The sequence below is a fragment of the Symphalangus syndactylus genome, chromosome X (genome assembly GCF_028878055.3).
Source record: "Symphalangus syndactylus isolate Jambi chromosome X, NHGRI_mSymSyn1-v2.1_pri, whole genome shotgun sequence".
Lineage (NCBI taxonomy): Eukaryota > Metazoa > Chordata > Mammalia > Primates > Hylobatidae > Symphalangus > Symphalangus syndactylus.
This window is the reverse complement of record NC_072447.2, coordinates 100845199-100864434: the sequence shown is the minus strand read 5'-3', so window position 1 is coordinate 100864434 and position 19236 is coordinate 100845199.

Here is a 19236-nt window from a genome sequence, read left to right as displayed (position 1 = left end):
CCTTGTTGTGATTCCACTCATGTGGCTGAAGTTATAGCAAGACTAGGTTCACCAGAACCACAAAACTTGGGGTCCTCACAGGAAAACAGAGCAATTACGTGAAGAGAGAAGGAAAGTATGATTAGAAAATAAACTTTAGAAAATCTGGGTGACAAATTCTAACATTTGATTTGATAGACATATATAAAAGTAAGTTGAAGGAAGAGAAAATAAATATACAAGCAGAAATTAATGAATAGAAAAAAAAGCCAATCAATAAAAGTTAATTTGTAGAAAATACTGATAAACAAGAGAAACACCTGGGAAGAAAGAATAAAGAGAAAATGCACAAATAATATTGGGAATAAAAGGATAACATGAGAATAGATAGAAGGTATCGTAAAAGACTAAATGATTTTGAAGACTAAAATCATATATATAGTTTGTGCCCTATAGAAGCTTAAAATAATATAGATCTCTTCCTGACTCCTCCATGAAATGATGTATTGGACACCTTTCTCTATCTTCCATGCAGTCAACCCACATTTTACTGTAGTCGTTGTTGTGCCAAACAGCTTTGCACGGGTGTGACCTAATAGCTGTGGTCACCTCATTTTTCTTTCCAATGTGCAGGAAGCCATAGCACTCATATGCATATGCCATCTGGAAGTAAGAGGGATTTAATAGCCCGTGGGGTCATCCTTGTCTGATGAGGTAAAAGAGCTATTGGGTGAATGGTAAACCATTCTAAACTGTATTCTATATGGCTTTCCATCAGATCCCTAGTGGAATCTAGCCCCACTTGGCCACAGTCATGATCAACTCAATAATGCAACCTTAGAAAGGCTATTCTTCCTTGCTTCTTTCACTCCTCTCCAATCTCACACACCCATTGCCTGGGATAATACCACTCAAATGTATTACTTGCCTAGAAGCCCTTGTCTCAGGCTTTTACCATATAGGAAATAATTTCATGCTTAAACAAATGGTCAGTTTTCCAGACAAATATATATGATCAGAGTGATACCGGGAGAAGTAGAAAATCTAAGTAGACTGATTATCATTAAATAAATTGAACTGAAATTTAAAAATATTGCCCTAATTCCTACTCCATTCTAAAGTGTCAGGCCCAAGTGGATGTGATTTTTATTACACTTTTGAGGAATAATCTCTACTACATAAATCTCTTTCAGTCTAGAAAATAAGGATATGCACCCCAGCTTACTTTATGAAACTATTAATGAATAGTTTCTGAAAAATAGACAAAGAAAGTATAACAAAAGAAAGTTATAGTAAGTCTCTTTTATGGACATAAATACAAAATTTCTAAATAAAGCATTAGAAAATTGAGAGAAATTTGACAACATATAATAAGGTTGAAAGTGCTGATATCATGTGACTCGATACTTCATGTTTAGGTATATAACATAGAGAAATTCATGCACATCTACACATGGTTGGTTGCCTAATCAAGCTTTGCAATACTAAGAATAGGAAGAAATTTAAATGTTTATCATAGTGAATTGATAAATGATATCTTGAGATGGAGTATTATATAGCAATTAAAATGATATAAACTAGATCTTTATATAATTAACATGGATAGATTGGTATAAATTAATGAGTTATCTTTATATATTAACATAGATTTCAAAAACATAGTGTTGAGCCAAAATGTAAGTCAAAGGATGATGCCTATGCTATTTAACTTTTTGTATACATTTAGGAGGAGCAAGTGCAGTTTTGGCACATGGATGAATTGTGTAGTGGCGAAGTCTGGGCTTTTAGTGTAATCATCACCCGAATAGTGTACATGGTATCCATTAGGCATTTTCTCATCCCTCACTTCTCTCCCACCCCACTACTCTTCCATGTCTCCAATGTCTATTATTCCACACTTTATGTCTATATGTACACATTATTTATCTTCTGCTTATAATGAAAATGTGCAGCATTTGACTTTCTGAATTATTTCACTTAAGATAATGGCCTCCAGATCCATCTATGTTGCTGCAAAAGAGACATTTCATTCTTTTTTTGGCTTAATAGTATTCAATGGTATAGATATATATATATATCTGTACCACATTTTCTTTATCCAATCATCTGCTGATGGGCATTTAACTTATTTTCAAGGCAGCCTAAACAATACTGAATGAATACTTGTAATGTATAAGAACGTGATGGGGAGTATACACACCAATTTCATGATCATTGATGGCTCTGGGCAGGGATGGAGGGGAATTGGTTTGAAGAAGACTACAAAGGAACTTGAACTCTATCTGTAATATTTTATTTATTTTAAAGAAAAGAGACAAATTGTAAAGTAATTATGATAGTGTTGATATTTATTAGTCCTGGACAGTGGATAAAAGTACTTGTGGTTTATAGTTCTTTCTAGTTTTCTATATATTTTAATAATTTTTTTTGAGACAGAGTCTTGCTCTGTCACCAGGCTGGAGTGCAACAGAGCGATCTCAGCTCACTGCAACCTCCACCTCCCGAGTTCAAACGATTCTCTTGCCTCAGCCCCCTGAGTAGCTGGGACTACAGGCGTGCGCCACCACGCCCAGCTAATTTTTGTATTTTTAGTAGAGACAGGGTTTCACCATGTTGGCCAGAATAGTCTCAGTCTCTTGACCTCATGATCCGCCCGCCTCCCAAAGTGCTGGGATTACAGGCGTGAGCCACCACTCCCGGCCTTATTTTGATAATTTTCATAATAAAATTGCAACCCTGATTAGTAAATAGTGTTCTAATATTTTTATATTCAGGCAGCACGTACAGTTCATTAAGAAAATGAGAAGGTACTGTAATCAATAGAAAAAGGGCAAATATTTAAGAAAAAATATAAAAAATCAGAATATATAATTACTATTTATGTAAATGAATACCATCGACCAAGAAATACAAATTAATAATGAGATTCCCCTCTGCTTCTTTAACATAAGCCATTGAAATATGTGTGTGTGTCTATATGTATATGCGTGTGTATATATCTATATATCTACGTATGCATTTATATACATCCTTATCAGTCTTTCTGTCCATTGAGCCATTGATCCTTCTATCCATCCATTCATCCATCCAACGCAGTGTTAGTGAGGGAAACACATAGACTATACTGATGATAGTGTAAAACCTTTCCTGTAAGCAATTTAGTGATATTTATTAATGTTTATACCATTTTGCTAATTCTTCTCTAGTAATTTATCCTAGGAAAATAATTGATCTATGAAAAGACATATTTATTATATGGTTACTTTTCATAATGAAACATTGGAAATAGCTTAAAGATTTATAGTAAGTCACTGGTTAAATACCTTATGGTCCATTTATACTATGAAATTCTATGTAACCATTCAAAATTAGAATTATATCTACAGATAGGAGTTAATTTCTACATCATAGTCTGAGGTGTATATATATACCATATATATATACCATATATATACCATATATATATACCATATATATACCATATATATATACCATATGTATACCATATATATATACCATATATATACCATATATATATACACCATATATATATATATATATGCCATGAACATGAAGTCCTTGTATATACCATATAAAGCATACACATGCACAAAGACATACATACTGGAAGGAAATACACCAAAATATTGATACTCATTAATTCTGCATTTTGGGATAATGAGGGTGGTTGTTATAACATTATTTGTTCTTTTTAGATATTACAAACTTTCTATAATGAATGTATATTTTTTATAAGCAGAGAAAAAAATCTGTTCCTAAGATGCTGAAATAATCCTTGTCTAGTACATCTATAGTGGAGTGAACCCTGCCATACACATTGCCACTTACTTTTACTTTTTAGTAACAGTATCAGATATCAACAATATAACAAATATCAACTATAATAGTAAATGGATGGTTAGATTATTGTGCGATACAGCACCATGCATAGGATACCTAAGTCAGGCGCATTTACTTATTTTGCATCATCTTCTGGACAATGATTAAATAAGGCTGCTAAATTATTTGAGTCCATTAACACTCCAAGGCTGTAAATAGCGGTGAAATTCTCCCTTTCACAGACACTGTACCTTTTAATTATCCATGGGAAGGGAAATTAAATTTATTTGGTATTCACCTAGGATCCTAGTCATTTCCAGAAAAAAGAGAGTAATAGTGGACTGTTTTTCTAAATCCTAAAAGTTGAGTAAAATTATTCTCAAAGGCTATGCTTGAATATTTCAATAGCCAGCTAGTACTCCTGCTATAGTCTATCAAATATTGGGTAGCCCCTTAAGGGTCTATGAGCTCTTGGAAATTGTCTAACAGTGAATAAAATACTTAGTACATTTTGGGGGAAATTATATAAGGCACCAAGAGAAATGTTGCCTTGCAAAAAAGAAAATAGGTAAAAAATTTAAATGATTAATGTTATTAGTAATATCCACACCTGTTTAGGTATATTTTTAAACATCTCCTAAAAGAAGACTATGCATATTTATTAAAATAACTATTCATATTTCTTATTGTTAGGATATGGCACAAAGAGAATATTAGGAAAGCAATCTAATTTAGATTATAAGCATTTAAAAAATGATGGTAATATAGTGAGTAATGACTCATTTATCTAGAATAAGGTTAATGTAACCTTACCCCTTTTACTACTCAAGGTTTTATTAGTTTAAACTAATTTTTTATTTTAAAAATATTTTTCCAATATGCCATGCACTGGGCTAGGCTCAGGCAACGGATGTATCAATAGGCCAAAATCTTCCATAAGTTTAGATTATAATTATTGGCTTCATTCCTGATTACCCCACCAAACTATGAGTTAGTTGAGGGAAATTATGTGTCTTATTTTTTAGTACATTAGCACAGCTCTTAGTATATAGCAGGCATTTAATAAATGTTTAATGAATATAAAATGTCTTTTTATATTCTAATGCCTTTCTTAGCTGTCAGCTGTCATGGTTGTCTGCTATTTATCCTTCTAATCTGATTTATATTCATTCATTTATATATCTGTGCCTATTATGTGCAAGATTCTATTTAAAAGCTTTGAGAGATACAAAGATGAGCAGCATATGGAACTTTCCCACAAGGAACTTATAAAGTTTCCTTTTTAGTTGATGCAGTTGAAAATACAAGTGTATAAAAATACACATAATAAAAGCACGTGCTAAGTGTCAGACACTAGTGAAAAGCTGGATAAATCAAATAGCCTTTTCCTAGTCCTCATTACCCTTACCTTTCTGCAACCTTCATGGGGCGTTAAAGGATGGCAAATTGATTCTTTATAAAACATAAATGAAGAAACTGGCATTGTGGAGAATAACTTAGACATGGATCCTGCCAGTAAAGATCTTCTATGTTGGTAAAGAAGATAACACATTAGCATAAATAACTAGAAGAACAAGGAGAAATTTTCAGTGCTATGAGAAAAATACAGATAATAAGTGATTGGGACTCAGGGAAAGGAGAGATCACTTTGGGTTTTCTTCATATGAAATAAGTATGTGGTTTTTGACAACTGGCTTCTCAGAAGACTTTTTCTCTTTCGTGAAGTTTATGGCATGTTTTTCCTGATGGTTGAAGTTACTAGAAATCTGTTCTTTGGATAAGTGACATGTTACTCTGTATGCTTTTTGATACATTTATTTGCAAAGGCAGAGAAATAGAAGAAAGAAGGAAATTTAAGAGCAGAGGATATGCATTTGTTAGAAATAGGATTTCTTCATGAATGCATTTCCAATTGGCGGAGATGGATCATTGGAGGTATATACAATTACTTCTTTCCTGTATATGAAAAGAGAAAAAAAATCCATATAGATGTAGGTGATACAAAAAAATCAATGTGATTGATTTCTTAAGTTTCTCATGGAAAATCTGTTTCATTGCCTTATAATTAAAATTAATATTTATATTCTCTATATGAGATATTAATACTCTGTAGTAAAAGAAACATAATAAGACAAAAGCAATAAATGAAGAGTATTTTAGACTAGCCAGGATAAAATGGTTACCATTTGGAGTACAAAGATCACATCTTTTTGGTAATATAGCAACATATAAATTGATTGAAAGGAGGTTAGTTTGCTTAATTGTCAGAAATTATCCCCTGAATTTACCACTTTTCTGAGGGAGGGTGGTTTTTTTAGTGGAAGAATTGGTTAGGCTGGCTATTATCTGTGCAGAAGGATTGAGCTTTGCAAAAACAACATCTGGCATGATTAAACTGGACTGCCAAGGTAGAGCCAATAGTGAAGGATAAGAGTGTAATAAAATTTTACTCATGTAGGCAGAACCACTCTACCAGAAATAGCAAAGTGAACCAGAAAAAGGTAATGTGAATATAATTCAGTCTAAAAAGTTTATGAGACTGGCATGGTACATTATTTTGGGAAATTTCAAAAACCAATGTGACATAGCCTTTTCCTCAACAAATCCACATTGTTAGAGGTTCAAGGTGTTATTGCAAGGAATGATAATGATATATATGAATGCACAAGAAACTGTGAGTTTATTAAATAAAGCACGTTTTTTTATATATTTCAGCTTCTAAAGGTAGAATAAAAATGACCACAGCCTGGGGATTGTATATTTCTATGCACTGCAGTTTCCATTGTCTACTTCCTTGCATTGAGCACATAAAAACTTAGCGGTTGGCGTGGTGATGGCTGTTCATTGAGAGATGCCAGCAGTGATTGTTAAAATAATGTGATTTATTCATTCTGCCTTTTGAATTTTTTAAATTAATTTTTTATTTCAATAGGTTTTTGGGAAACAATTGGTGTTTGGTTACATGAATAAGTTATTTAGCGGTGATTTCTGAGATTTCGGTGCACCCATCACCCAAGCAGTGTACACTGTACCCAATGTGTAGTCTTTTATCCTTCACTCCCCTCCCACTCTTTCCCCGAGTCCCTAAAGTCTACTGTATCATTCTTATGCCTTTGCTTCCTCATAGATTAGCTCCCAATGATGAGAGAGAACATAAAATTGTTTAGTTTTACATTCTTGAGTTCCTTCACTTAGAATAATGGTCTCCAATTCCATCCAGGTTGCTGTGAATGCCATTAATTCGTTCCTTTTTATGGCTGAGTAGTAGTCTATATATATGTGTATATATAGTAGTCTATATATCACATTTTCTTTATCCACTCCTTGATGGGCATTTGGGCTGGTTTCATATTTTTGCAGTTGCAAATTGTGCTGCTATAAACATACGTGGGCAAGTATCTTTTTTTGTATAATGACTTCTTTTCCTCTGGGTAGATACTGAGTAGTGGGATTGCTGAATCAAATGGTGGATCTACTTTTCGTTCTTTAAGGAATCTCCACACTGTTTCCATAGTGGTTGTACTAGTTTACGTTCCCACCAACAGTGTAAGTGTTCCATTTTCACCACATCCACGCCAACATCCGTTATTTTTTTATTTTTTGATTATGGCCATTCTTGCAGGAGTGAGGTGTTATCACATCGTGGTTTTGATTTGCATTTCCCTGATAATTAGTGATGTTGAGCATTTCTTCATATGCTTCTTGGCCATTTGTATATCTTAATTTTCTCTCTTGAGAATTACCTATTCATATCTTTAGCCCACGTTTTGAAGGGATTGTTTTTTTTTTTCTTGCTGATTTGTTTGAGTTATTTGTAGATTCTGGATATTAGTCCTTTGTGGGATGTATAGATTGGAAGATTTTCTCTTTCTCTGTGGGTTGTCTGTTAACTCTGCTGGTTTTTTGTTTTTTTTTTTTGGGGGGGTTTTTTTGCTGTGCAAAAGCTTTTTAGTTTAATTAAGTCCCATCTATTTATCTTTGTTTTTGTTGCATTTGCTTTTGGGTTTTTGATCATGAAGTCTTTGCCTAAGCCAATGTCTAGGATTTTTCCAATGCTATCTTCTAGAATTTTTAAGGTTTCATGTATTACATTTAAGTCTTTGATCCATCTTGAGTTGATTTTTGTATAACGTGAGAGATGAAGATCCAGTTTCATTCTTCTACACGTGGCTTGCCAATTATCCCACCACCATTTGTTGAATAGTGTGCCCTTTCCCCACTTTATGTTTTTGATGGCTTTGTCACAGATCATTTGGTGATTAAATATATTAAAAAGACTAATAACATACAATGTGAACTGAGTTACAAAACAATACTTTATAACATGTGATTTCATTTAGTAGTAACAATTTGGAAGATCCTTAAAGAGATAAGGACAATTCATTAAATATTGAAAGCTTTATTACAAAAATACAGTATCTAGTATTGAATGATAAGGTAGTATCTTCCTGCACCATACACATGTCCAAAAAGTAAGATATCAGTCACTCAAACAGACATTTTGTGTTTATTAGGTTAGTTTGGTATTTTTTAAAACGGAACTATGTGGTTTGGTAGGAATAATAACACAATCCTGACAATATTTCTTTGTATAATAGTAACCAAGAAATGGCTGAGATATTTATAAGGGATGTGAAGTGTCTTTCTCTAATAGAAATCCAACCAATTGTTCTCCTACTAATATTACCACTTGAGAATCTGAACATTTAACTGCCAAACATATTCATGTCTCATTAATCTTGTCCTGGATATATGTAATTTACATATTATATGTAGCTAGGACATTATCAGTACAATATTCATATTCCTATCAAGGTTTATGTTTTTGCATGTTTGTTCTCTTTTCTAATCAGAAGATTAGTACAATAGGACTACTGCAGTTCCATATAGCTACTGATTGTTTCATTTCTATCACCTATGAGTAGCACACATGCATAATTTTGCTATAGGCACATCATGAGCCATTTATAATTGACAGTTCATGCAACTAGAGAATAGTCAAAATCCCATCAGCTCTATTTTGGGGAAAGACTAATTATTGCACAGTTTCTAGAGAAGCATGTTGACAAGTAGAATGAAATGGTTTTATATTTTAAATTCCATGAGAAAAAAAAAAGGTAATTTCTTTTTAATTTTTATAAAGTGACTTCTCCTATTCACAATGTTAGAAATTTCCATTTCTAACATTCCTAAAGCTATCTGGAAATTATCTCTAAGGATCTTTTTTTTTATTTCAATAGTTGTTAGGGTACAGATGATTTTTGGTTATATGGATGAGTTCTTTCAGGATGAATTCTGATATTTTAGTGCACTCATCACCCAAGCAGTGTACACTGTATCCAATATGTGTCTTTTATCCCTTACTCGCCTCCCAACCTGCCCCCACCAAGTCCCTAAAGTCCATTATATCACTGTGTATGTTTTACATCCTCATAGCTTAGCTCCCACTTACAAATGAGAACCTACGGTATTTGGTTTTTCATTCCTGAGTTACTTCACTTAAAATAATGGCCTCCAGCTCCATCTAAGTTGCTGCAAAAGACATTATTTCGTTATTTTTTATGGCTGAGAAGTATTCCATGGTGTAGAGATATCACATTTTCATTATCCACGCATTGGTTGATGGGCACTTAGCTTAGTTCCATATCTTTGCAATTGTGAATTGTGCTGCTATAAATATGCCTGCACATGTGTCTTTTTGATATAATAACTTCTTTTCCTTTGGATAGATACCCAGTAGTGGGATGGCTGGATTGAATGATAAATCTACTTTCAGTCTTTCAAGGAATCTCCATACTGTTTTCCAAAGTGGTTCTACTAATTTACATTACCACCAGCAGTGTATAAGCCTTCTTTTTCACCACGTGCATGCCAACATCTGTTGTTGTTTGACTTTAATTATGGCCATTCTTGCAGGAATAAGGTGGTACCTCATTGTGGTTTTAATTTGCATTTTGCTGATGATTCGTGCTGTTGAGCATTTTTTCATGTTTGTTGGCTGTTTGTATATCTTCTTTTGAGAAATGTCTATTCATTTCCTTTGCCCACTTTTTGATGGGATTATTTGTTTTTTTCCTGCTGATTGATTTGAGTTCCTTGTAGATTCTGGATACTAGTCCTTTGTCGGATGCATAGTTTGAAAATATTCTCTGCCACTTTGTGGGTTGTCAGTTTACTCTGCTGATTATATCTTTTGCTGTGCAGAAGCTTTTTAGTTTAATTAGGTCCTATTTATTTATTTTTGTTTTTGTTACATTTGCTTATGGGGGTCTTAGTCATAAATTCTTTCCCAAAGCCAATGTCCAGAAGAGTTTTTCCTAAGTTTTCTTCTAGAATTTTTATGGATTCAGGTCTTAGGTTTAAGTCATTAATCCATCTTGAGTTGATTTTTGTAGAAGGTGAGGGATAGCGATCCAGTTTCATTCTTCTACATGTGGCTAGCCAGATTTTCCAGCACCATTTACTGAACGGAGTTTCACTTCTCCAATTTATGTTTTTGGATGCTTTGTAGCAGTTTAGTTGGCTGTAATTATTTGGCTTTATTTCTGGATTCTGGGTTCTCCATTCTGGTCCGTTGGTCTAAGTGCCTGTTTTCGTACCAGTACCATGCTGTTTTGGTAACTATAAACTTATAGTGTAATTTGAAGTCTGGTAATGTGACACCTCCAAGTTTGGTCCTTTTGCTTAGTATTGCTTTGGCTATGCAGGCTCTTTTTTGGTTCTACATACATTTTAGGATTTTTTTTTCTAGTTCATTAAAGAATAATAATGGTATTTTTATGGGAATTGCATTGAATCTGTAGATTGCTTTGGTCATTTTCACAATATTGATTCTTCTCATCCATTAGCATAGGATGTGTTTCCATTTGTTTGTGTCATCAATTTCTTTCAGTGTTGTTTTGTAGTTTTCCTTGTAGAGATCTTTCACATCTTTGGCTGTGTATTCCTAGGTCTTTTATTTTATTTGCCACTGTTGTAAAAGAGATTGAGCTTCTAATTTGATTATCAACTTGGTCATTGTTGCTGTATAGCAGTGCTACTGATTTATGCACACTGATTTTGTAACTTGAGACTTTACTGAATCTGTTTATCAGATCTAGGAGCATTTTGGATGATTCTTTTGGGTGTTTTTGTTTTTGTTTGTTTTGGGGGTTTTTTTGTTTTTGTTTTTGTTTTTTGACGGAGTCTCGCTCTGTCACCCAGGCTGGAGTGCAGTGGCGTAATCTCGGCTCACTGCAAGCTCCGTCTCCCGGGTTCACCCCATTCTCCTGCTTCAGCCTCCCAAGTAGCTGGGACTACAGATGCCCGCCACCACACCCAGCTATATTTTTTGTATTTTTTTAGTAGAGATGGGGTTTCACCGTGTTAGCCAGGATGATCTTGATCTCCTGACCTCATGATCCGCCTGCCTTGGCCTCCCAAAGTGCTAGGATTACAGGCGTGAGCCCCTGCACCCGGCCGAGCCTTTAGGGTATTTAAAGTATACAATCACATCATTGGCAAACACTGACAGTCTGACTTCCTCTTTTCCAATTCAGATGCCGTTTCTTTCTTTCTCTTGCCCAAATGCTCTGACTAGGACTTCCAGTACTTTGTTGAATAGAAGTGGTGAAAGTGGATAGCCTTGTCTTGTTCCAGTTCTCAGGGGGAATGCTTTCAACTTTTCCCCATGCAATATAATATTGGCTGTGAGTTTGTCATATATGGTTTTTATTACTTTAAGGTAAGTTCCTTTTTGCCATTTGTTGTATTTTGTTGAGGGTTTTTATGATAAAGGGATAATGGATTTTATCAAATGCTTTTTCTGCATCTATTGAGATGATCACATGGTTTTTGTTTGTAATTCTCTTTGTGTGATATATCACATTTATTGACGTGGTACATATATTAAACCAACCCTCCATTCCTGGGATGAAACCCACTTGGTCATAATGTATTATCTTTTAGATGTGCTGTTAGATTTGGTTAGCTACTATTTTGTTGAGGATTTTTGCATCTATGTTCATCAGGGATATTGGTCTGTAGTTTTCTTTTTTTGAAATGTCTTTTCCTGGTTTTGGTATTAAGGTGACACTGGCTTGATAGAATGATTTAGGGAGGATTCCTTCCTTTCTCTGTCTTTTGGAATCATTTCAGTAGTATTGGTACCAATTCTTCTTTGAATGCCTGATATAATTCAGCTATGAATCCATCTGGTCTTAAACTTTTTTATTGGCAAATTTTTAAAGTATTTTTTTATTATACTTTAAGTTCCAGGGTACATGTGCAGAATGTGCAGATTTGCTACATAGGTATACATGTGCCATGGTGGTTTGCTGCACCCATCAACCCATCATCTACATTATTTCTAGCAATGCAATCCCTCCCCTAGCCCCCCACCCTCCAACAGGCACCACTGGGTGATGTTCCCCTCCCTGTGTCCATGTGTTCTCATTGATCAACTCCCACTTATGAGTGAGAATATGTGATGTTTGGTTTTCTGTTCTTGTGTTAGTTTGCTGAGAATTATGGTTTCCAACTTCATCCATGTCCCAGCAAAGGACATGAAGTCATCCTTTTTTATGGCTGCATAGTATTCCATGGTGTATATGTGTCATGTTTTCTTTATCCAGTCTATCATTGGTGGGCATTTGGGTTCGTTCCAAGTCTTTGCTATTGTGAATAGTGCCGCAATAAACATACGTGTGCATGTGTCTTTATAGTAGAATAATTTCTAATCCTTTGGGTATATACCCAGTAATGGGAATGCTGGGTCAAATGGTATTTCTGGTTCTAGATCCTTGAGGAATCTCCACACTGTCTTCCACAATGCTTGAACTAATTTACGCTCCCACCAACAGTGTAAAAGCATTCCTATTTCTCCACATCCTCTCCAGCATCTGTTTTTTCTTGACTTTTTGATAATCGCCATTCTAACTTGCATGAGATGGTATCTCATTGTGGTTTTGATTTGCATTTATTGGCAATTTTTTTATTACTGATTCAATCATACTGTTTGTTATTGGTCTGTTCAAGGTTTCTATTTCTTCCTGATTTAATCTAGGAGGGTTGCATGTTTCCAGGAATTTATTCATTCCCTCTAGGTTTCCTAGTATGTGTGCCTAAAGGTGTCCATAGTAGCCTTAAGTGATCTTTTGTATTTCTGAGATATCAGATGTAATATCTCCAGTTTCATTTCTAATTGAGTTTGTTTGGATCTTTTCTTTTCGTTGTTAGTCTCACTAGTGGTCTATCAATTTTATCTTTCAGAGAACCAGCTTTTTGTTTCATTTATCTTTTGTATTGGTTATTGTTGTTTCAATTTCATTTAGTACTGCTCTGTCTTTGTTATTTTCTTTTTTTATTATTATTATACTTTAAGTTCTAGGGTACATGTGCACAATGTGCAGGTTTGTTACATATGTATACATGTGCCATGTTGGTGTGCTGAACCCATTAACTTGTCATTTACATTAGGTATGTCTCCTAATGCAATCCCTCCCCCGTCCCCCTACCCCACGACAGGCCCCAGTGTGTGACGTGTGACGTTCCCCTTCCTGTGTCCAAGTGTTCTCGCTGTTCAATTCCCACCTATGATTGAGAACATGTGGTGTTTGGTTATTTTCTTTTACTGGCTTTGGGTTTTATTCCTTCTTATTTCTCTAGTTCCTTGAGGTGTGATATTAGGTTGTCAATTTGTGCTATTTCAGACTTTTTGATGTAGGAATTTAGTGCTATGATCTTTCCTCTTAACATTGCTTTTGTTGTACTCCAGAGGTTTTGATAAGTTGTGTCACTATTATCATTCATTTGAAATAATTTTTCAATGTCTAACTTGATTTCATTATTAACCCCCAAATTATTCAAGAGTACATTGTTGAATTTTCATGTATTTGTATAGTTTGAGGTTTCCCTTTACAGTTGATTTCCAGTTTTATTGTGCTGTGGTCTGAGAAAATATTTGATATTATTTCAATTTTCTTAAATTTATTGAAACTTGTTTTGCGGCCTATTATATGGTCTATCTTGGAGAATATTCCATGTGCTGATGAGAAGAATATATATTCTACATTTGTTGGGAAAAATATTCTGTAAATATTTGTTAATTCCATTGGTTCTTGGGTATAGTTTAAGCCCATTTTTCCTTTTTTGACTGTTGACTTTCTGTCTTAGTGATCTATCTAGTGCTGTCAGTGGAGTATTGATATCCCACTATTATGGTGCTGCTGTCTGTCTCATTTCTTACGTCTAGTAGTTTTCCCCAGTATTTTATTTGCTGAGTTGATGTTTCAGGCGTCAAACCAGTAGGGGAGGTATCCCTGGGTAGGAACCAGTTGTAGCTAAAGCAGATGGGTAGAAGCAATATCCAGTGGTGGGTGGAGGCCCCCACCTTGATGACGGTGGCTGGGGAAGCTCTCAATTAGATGCACTGAGGTTTTATCAGGGTCAAGAGTGGGAGTTACTCAGTTCCCTTGCCAGGCCAGCAGGAAAGCTATCTACATCCAAGCCTCACTCCTGTCCTAGTGTTCTGGCTATTCAGATCAGACAGGCACCTCTTTACATCTGTAGAAATATTGATGTTCTGAATAGAAAGGAACTGTGATTCTGCCTCTCATGCAAGCCTGAACCTGGGGAGTGCTCCTCCTCTGAGGATGCAATCACCCTGAATTGTTCCAGGAAGGTTGTCTATAGGTGCACCCATGCTGAGTTCCTATGGGAGAGGCCCCACCTACGTTGGCAGTGGTGAACAAGGGGGGAACAAGGAACATATATATATTTTTATATATATATTTATATATTTATATATATTTATTTATATTTATATATATTTTATATATATTTATATATATTTATTTATATTTAAATATATTTTTATATTTATATGTTTATATATTTATATATATTTATAGATATTTATATATATTTATATATTTATAGATATTTATATATATTTATATATTTATAGATATTTATATATTTATATATTTATAGATATTTATATATTTATATATTTATATATTTTTATATATTTATATTTTTATATATTTATATATATTTATATATTTATATATATTTATATATTTATATATTTATATATATTTATATATATTTATATATTTATATATATTTATATATATTTATATATTTATATATATTTATATATTTATATATTTGTATATATTTATATATATTTATATCTTTATATATTTATATATTTATATATTTATATATATTTATATATTTATAGATATATTTATATATGTATTTATATATTTATATATATTTATATTTATATATTTATATATGTATTTATATATTTATATATATTTATATATATGTATTTATATATTTATATATATTTATATATATGTATTTATGTATTTATATATATTTATATATGTATTTATGTATTTATATATATTTATATATGTATTTATGTATTTATATATATTTATATATATTTATATATTTATATATATTTATATATATATATTTATATATATTTACATATTTATATATATTTATATATATATATTTATATATGTATATATTTATATATATTTATATATATATATTTATATATATTTATATATATTTATATATATATATTTATATATATTTATATATATTTATATATATTTATATATATATATTTATATATATTTATATATATTTATATATATTTATATATATATATATATATATATTTATATATATTTATATATATATATTTATATATATTTATATATATATATTTATATATATTTATATATATATATTTATATATATTTATATATATATATTTATATATATTTATATATTTATATATATTTATATATATATTTATATATATATTTATATATATATTTATATATATTTATATATATATTTATATATATATTTATATATATTTATATATATATATTTATATATTTATATATATTTATATATATATATTTATATATTTATATATATTTATATATTTATATATTTATATATATTTATATATTCATATATTTATATATATATTTATATATATTTATATATATATTTATATATTTATATATATTTATATATTTATATATTTATATATATTTATATATTTATATATTTATATATTTATATATTTATATATATTTATATATTTACATATTTACATATTGATATATATTTATATATTTATATATATTTATATATTTATATATTTACATATTTTATATATTTATATATTTTATATATTTATATATATTTATATATTTATATATTTATGTATTTATATATTTATATATATTTATGTATTTATATATTTATATATATTTATATATTTATATATATTTATATATTTATATATATTTATATATTTATATATATTTATATATTTATATATTTATATATTTAAATAAGGAATGGATAGTAAACTTTTTTGAGGGTTTCTGTTTCAATTGTCAAAAAATGATATATTTGACATATTGGTATGATCTATTATATTGATAGATTGCCTAGTATTGTATCTTTCTTGCATTTTTAAGGTGAAACTTACTTGATCATGGTGTGTTGTTCTTTTACTATTGAATTTTATTTTCCAGGATTTTATTCAGCATCTTGCATCTCTATTTAGAAGTGAAATTAACATTTTTTAACTCTAATAATCACGATTTTTTATGAGAGTTACTATAACTTTGTAGAATACATTGGGTAGCTATCCTTAAAGGTTCTTAAAAGTTAAAAAACAAACAAACACAACTTGAGTCAAATTATCTGGCTGTGGGGAATCTTTGGAAATGCCAGATTTAGTCTTAAAGTATTCATATTTGGAATGATGGTGAAACCAAAAGCTGTATTGGTGTTATGAATCTAATGAAATCACAGAATTCTTATGATCTTATGTGCATTTCTTTCAGTACTAGCTATTAGGAAGGCAGAGTCACAGGTTTGGGAAGAATCAAAGTTGATCATTTGCAAAATCTCTACGGGAAAACTCCTGAGAACTGCAGATTAAAATCCATGTCAGAGCGTTGACTTTTCCAGTTATGAAGAAATGAATATGTCAGCATGGTGTGTGCCCTAGTAAGACACATTTCCAGAAGATTTCACACATCTCATATTCTCTAGAGAACTCAGTAGGGCAAGATATTCAGGGATGGCAAAAACCTAGTGCCCATGGTTTTGGACAGATAGCCCACAGCCTTGCTCCTCACCTCTTTTATCTCTTGGAGTGACTTATTTCCTCTAGTTGCTTTGACCTGCTGTTCTTGCAGCTGCTTCATAGGGAAATGTGGAGGGAAGAGAATAATTGGAAATTGTAGAGTCTTTGGTGGAAAAATATGTCCCTAAGTTGGTATTTTAACTACAGTACTACACAAGTACTATTTCTTGTATTTAATATTCTAAGATTCTAGGATATAGTACTCTTTTTTTACTTTATATGTATAAGAAGGTTATAACTAAGGTGTGTAGTCAGTTACAAGAGATAATTTTTGAGTGAATATAAGAATGAATGAAATGAGTTCATAATCTATCAGAATAATGCAATTATATGATTTTAAAGAAATTCTCCTAAGAAAAATATAAAAATAGCTATTATATAGTCTAGAGATAACTTTATGGATGTCTTTCCTCTCCTCACTTATATCTTTTACATATTTCTTTTGCATCATGTCTTTCCCCCTGCTGTCTCTTTTCTTCCCTTTCACACATATACACATGTACATACACATATACATATATACATGTATATATGCATGTGTATGTACATATAATGAATATATGTGTGTGCCTGTATGTACATATAATTATATATATAATAGTAAATATGTATAAACATTCAATGCCACATGTGTGTTTCATTTAGAATTCACTCCTTTTTCAGTCCCTGTTATGGTTTGAATGTGTCCCCCCAAAAAATCATGTGTTGGAAACTGAATCCTCAATGCAAGAGTGTGGGAGGTAGGGTCTAATGAGACATGATTAGGCCATAATGGCTAAGGGAATATTAATGCTGCTATCATGAAAGTGGGTTCATTATAAAAGGGCACATTTGACCCCCTTTTGCTGTCTCATGCTCTTTGCGCTTCCACCATGGGATGACACAGTGAGGAGGCCCTCACTAGGCACCAACCCCTCGATCTTGGTCTTCCCAGCCTCCAGAACTGTAAGCCAATAGATTTCTGCTCACCATACATTACCCATTCTGTTGTATTCTGTTCTAGCAGTGCAAAATGGACTAAGATGGTCCTCCTCTCCATTTCTCTCTTTCTGTTTTCTATCCCCTTTTAACTTTCTTTTTCCATGTTCCCCCTCCCAAAATCGACATATCTCTTTGATTTCTCTCATTCTTTTTCTAAACCAATCATTAGTTCTCTCCTCCTTCACATTTCTCTAATCTCTCCTCGTTTTTTTCTTTCTCCACACTCTTCCATGTTTCTCCCATATTAGAAACACACACTCTCTCTTCTTCTAAGGCTCTCTTCCCTCTCCTCCATGTATTTCTCCCTCCCCTTTCAGCTCAAGCTAACATATTTTACTCTCCTGGTATCTCTGCTAGGTTTTTGTCAGTATCATAATATTTTTTGGGATTTATTTTTCTTCATTTATCTGTGTCTTCTTCCTTGTTTTTCTACTTTTATGGATTTGTATCTTTTTTACTCAGTACCCTTCTGAGTTTCTATCACTTCTCTCCATATTTTTCTGAGTTGCCACACCTTTGGCTGTGTTACTCCCTTTTCTTCTAATGCATTTCTCTCTCTCCCTGCTAAACTTCTCATTCTACAAGTCTGATATGGTTAGGCTTTGTGTCTCCACCCGAATCTCATCTCATCTTGAATTGTAATCCCCATAATCTCCATGTGTCAAGGGAGAGAATGATGGGGGCGATTCCCCCATGCTGTTCTCATGATAGTGAGTGAGTTCTCCTATAAGGGGCTCTTCCCCCTTCACTCGGCACTTCCTCTTCCTGCTGCCCTGTGAAGAAGGTGTCTTGCTTCCCTTTTGCCTTCTGTCATAATTGCAAGCTTCCCAAGGCTTCCCCAGGCATGCTGAACCATGAGTCAATTAAACCTCTTTCCTTTATAAATTACCCCGTCTTGGGCAGGTCTTTATACCAGCATGAGAACGGACTAATAGATTTACACATTATGAGCCTGCCATATCTCACAGGAAAAATAATTTGCATCTTCAGCACTAGTTTATATCCACACAAGCACATTTATCACAATATATCACTTATTTATTTCTGAATGCTAGGTAGAGTGGTTGCTGTTAAGACAGGATATGGCGAGAACTATGAGAAAGTGCAAACCTGGATTTGAATCCTACCTGCATCAGTTGGACAAGTTTCTTAGCTTCTCTAGGCATGTTTTCCTAACTGGTAATGATAAGGTGAACCATATAATTTATTGTCCAAACTGAGGCACTCTTATTGAGAGTGAAATGGTGATT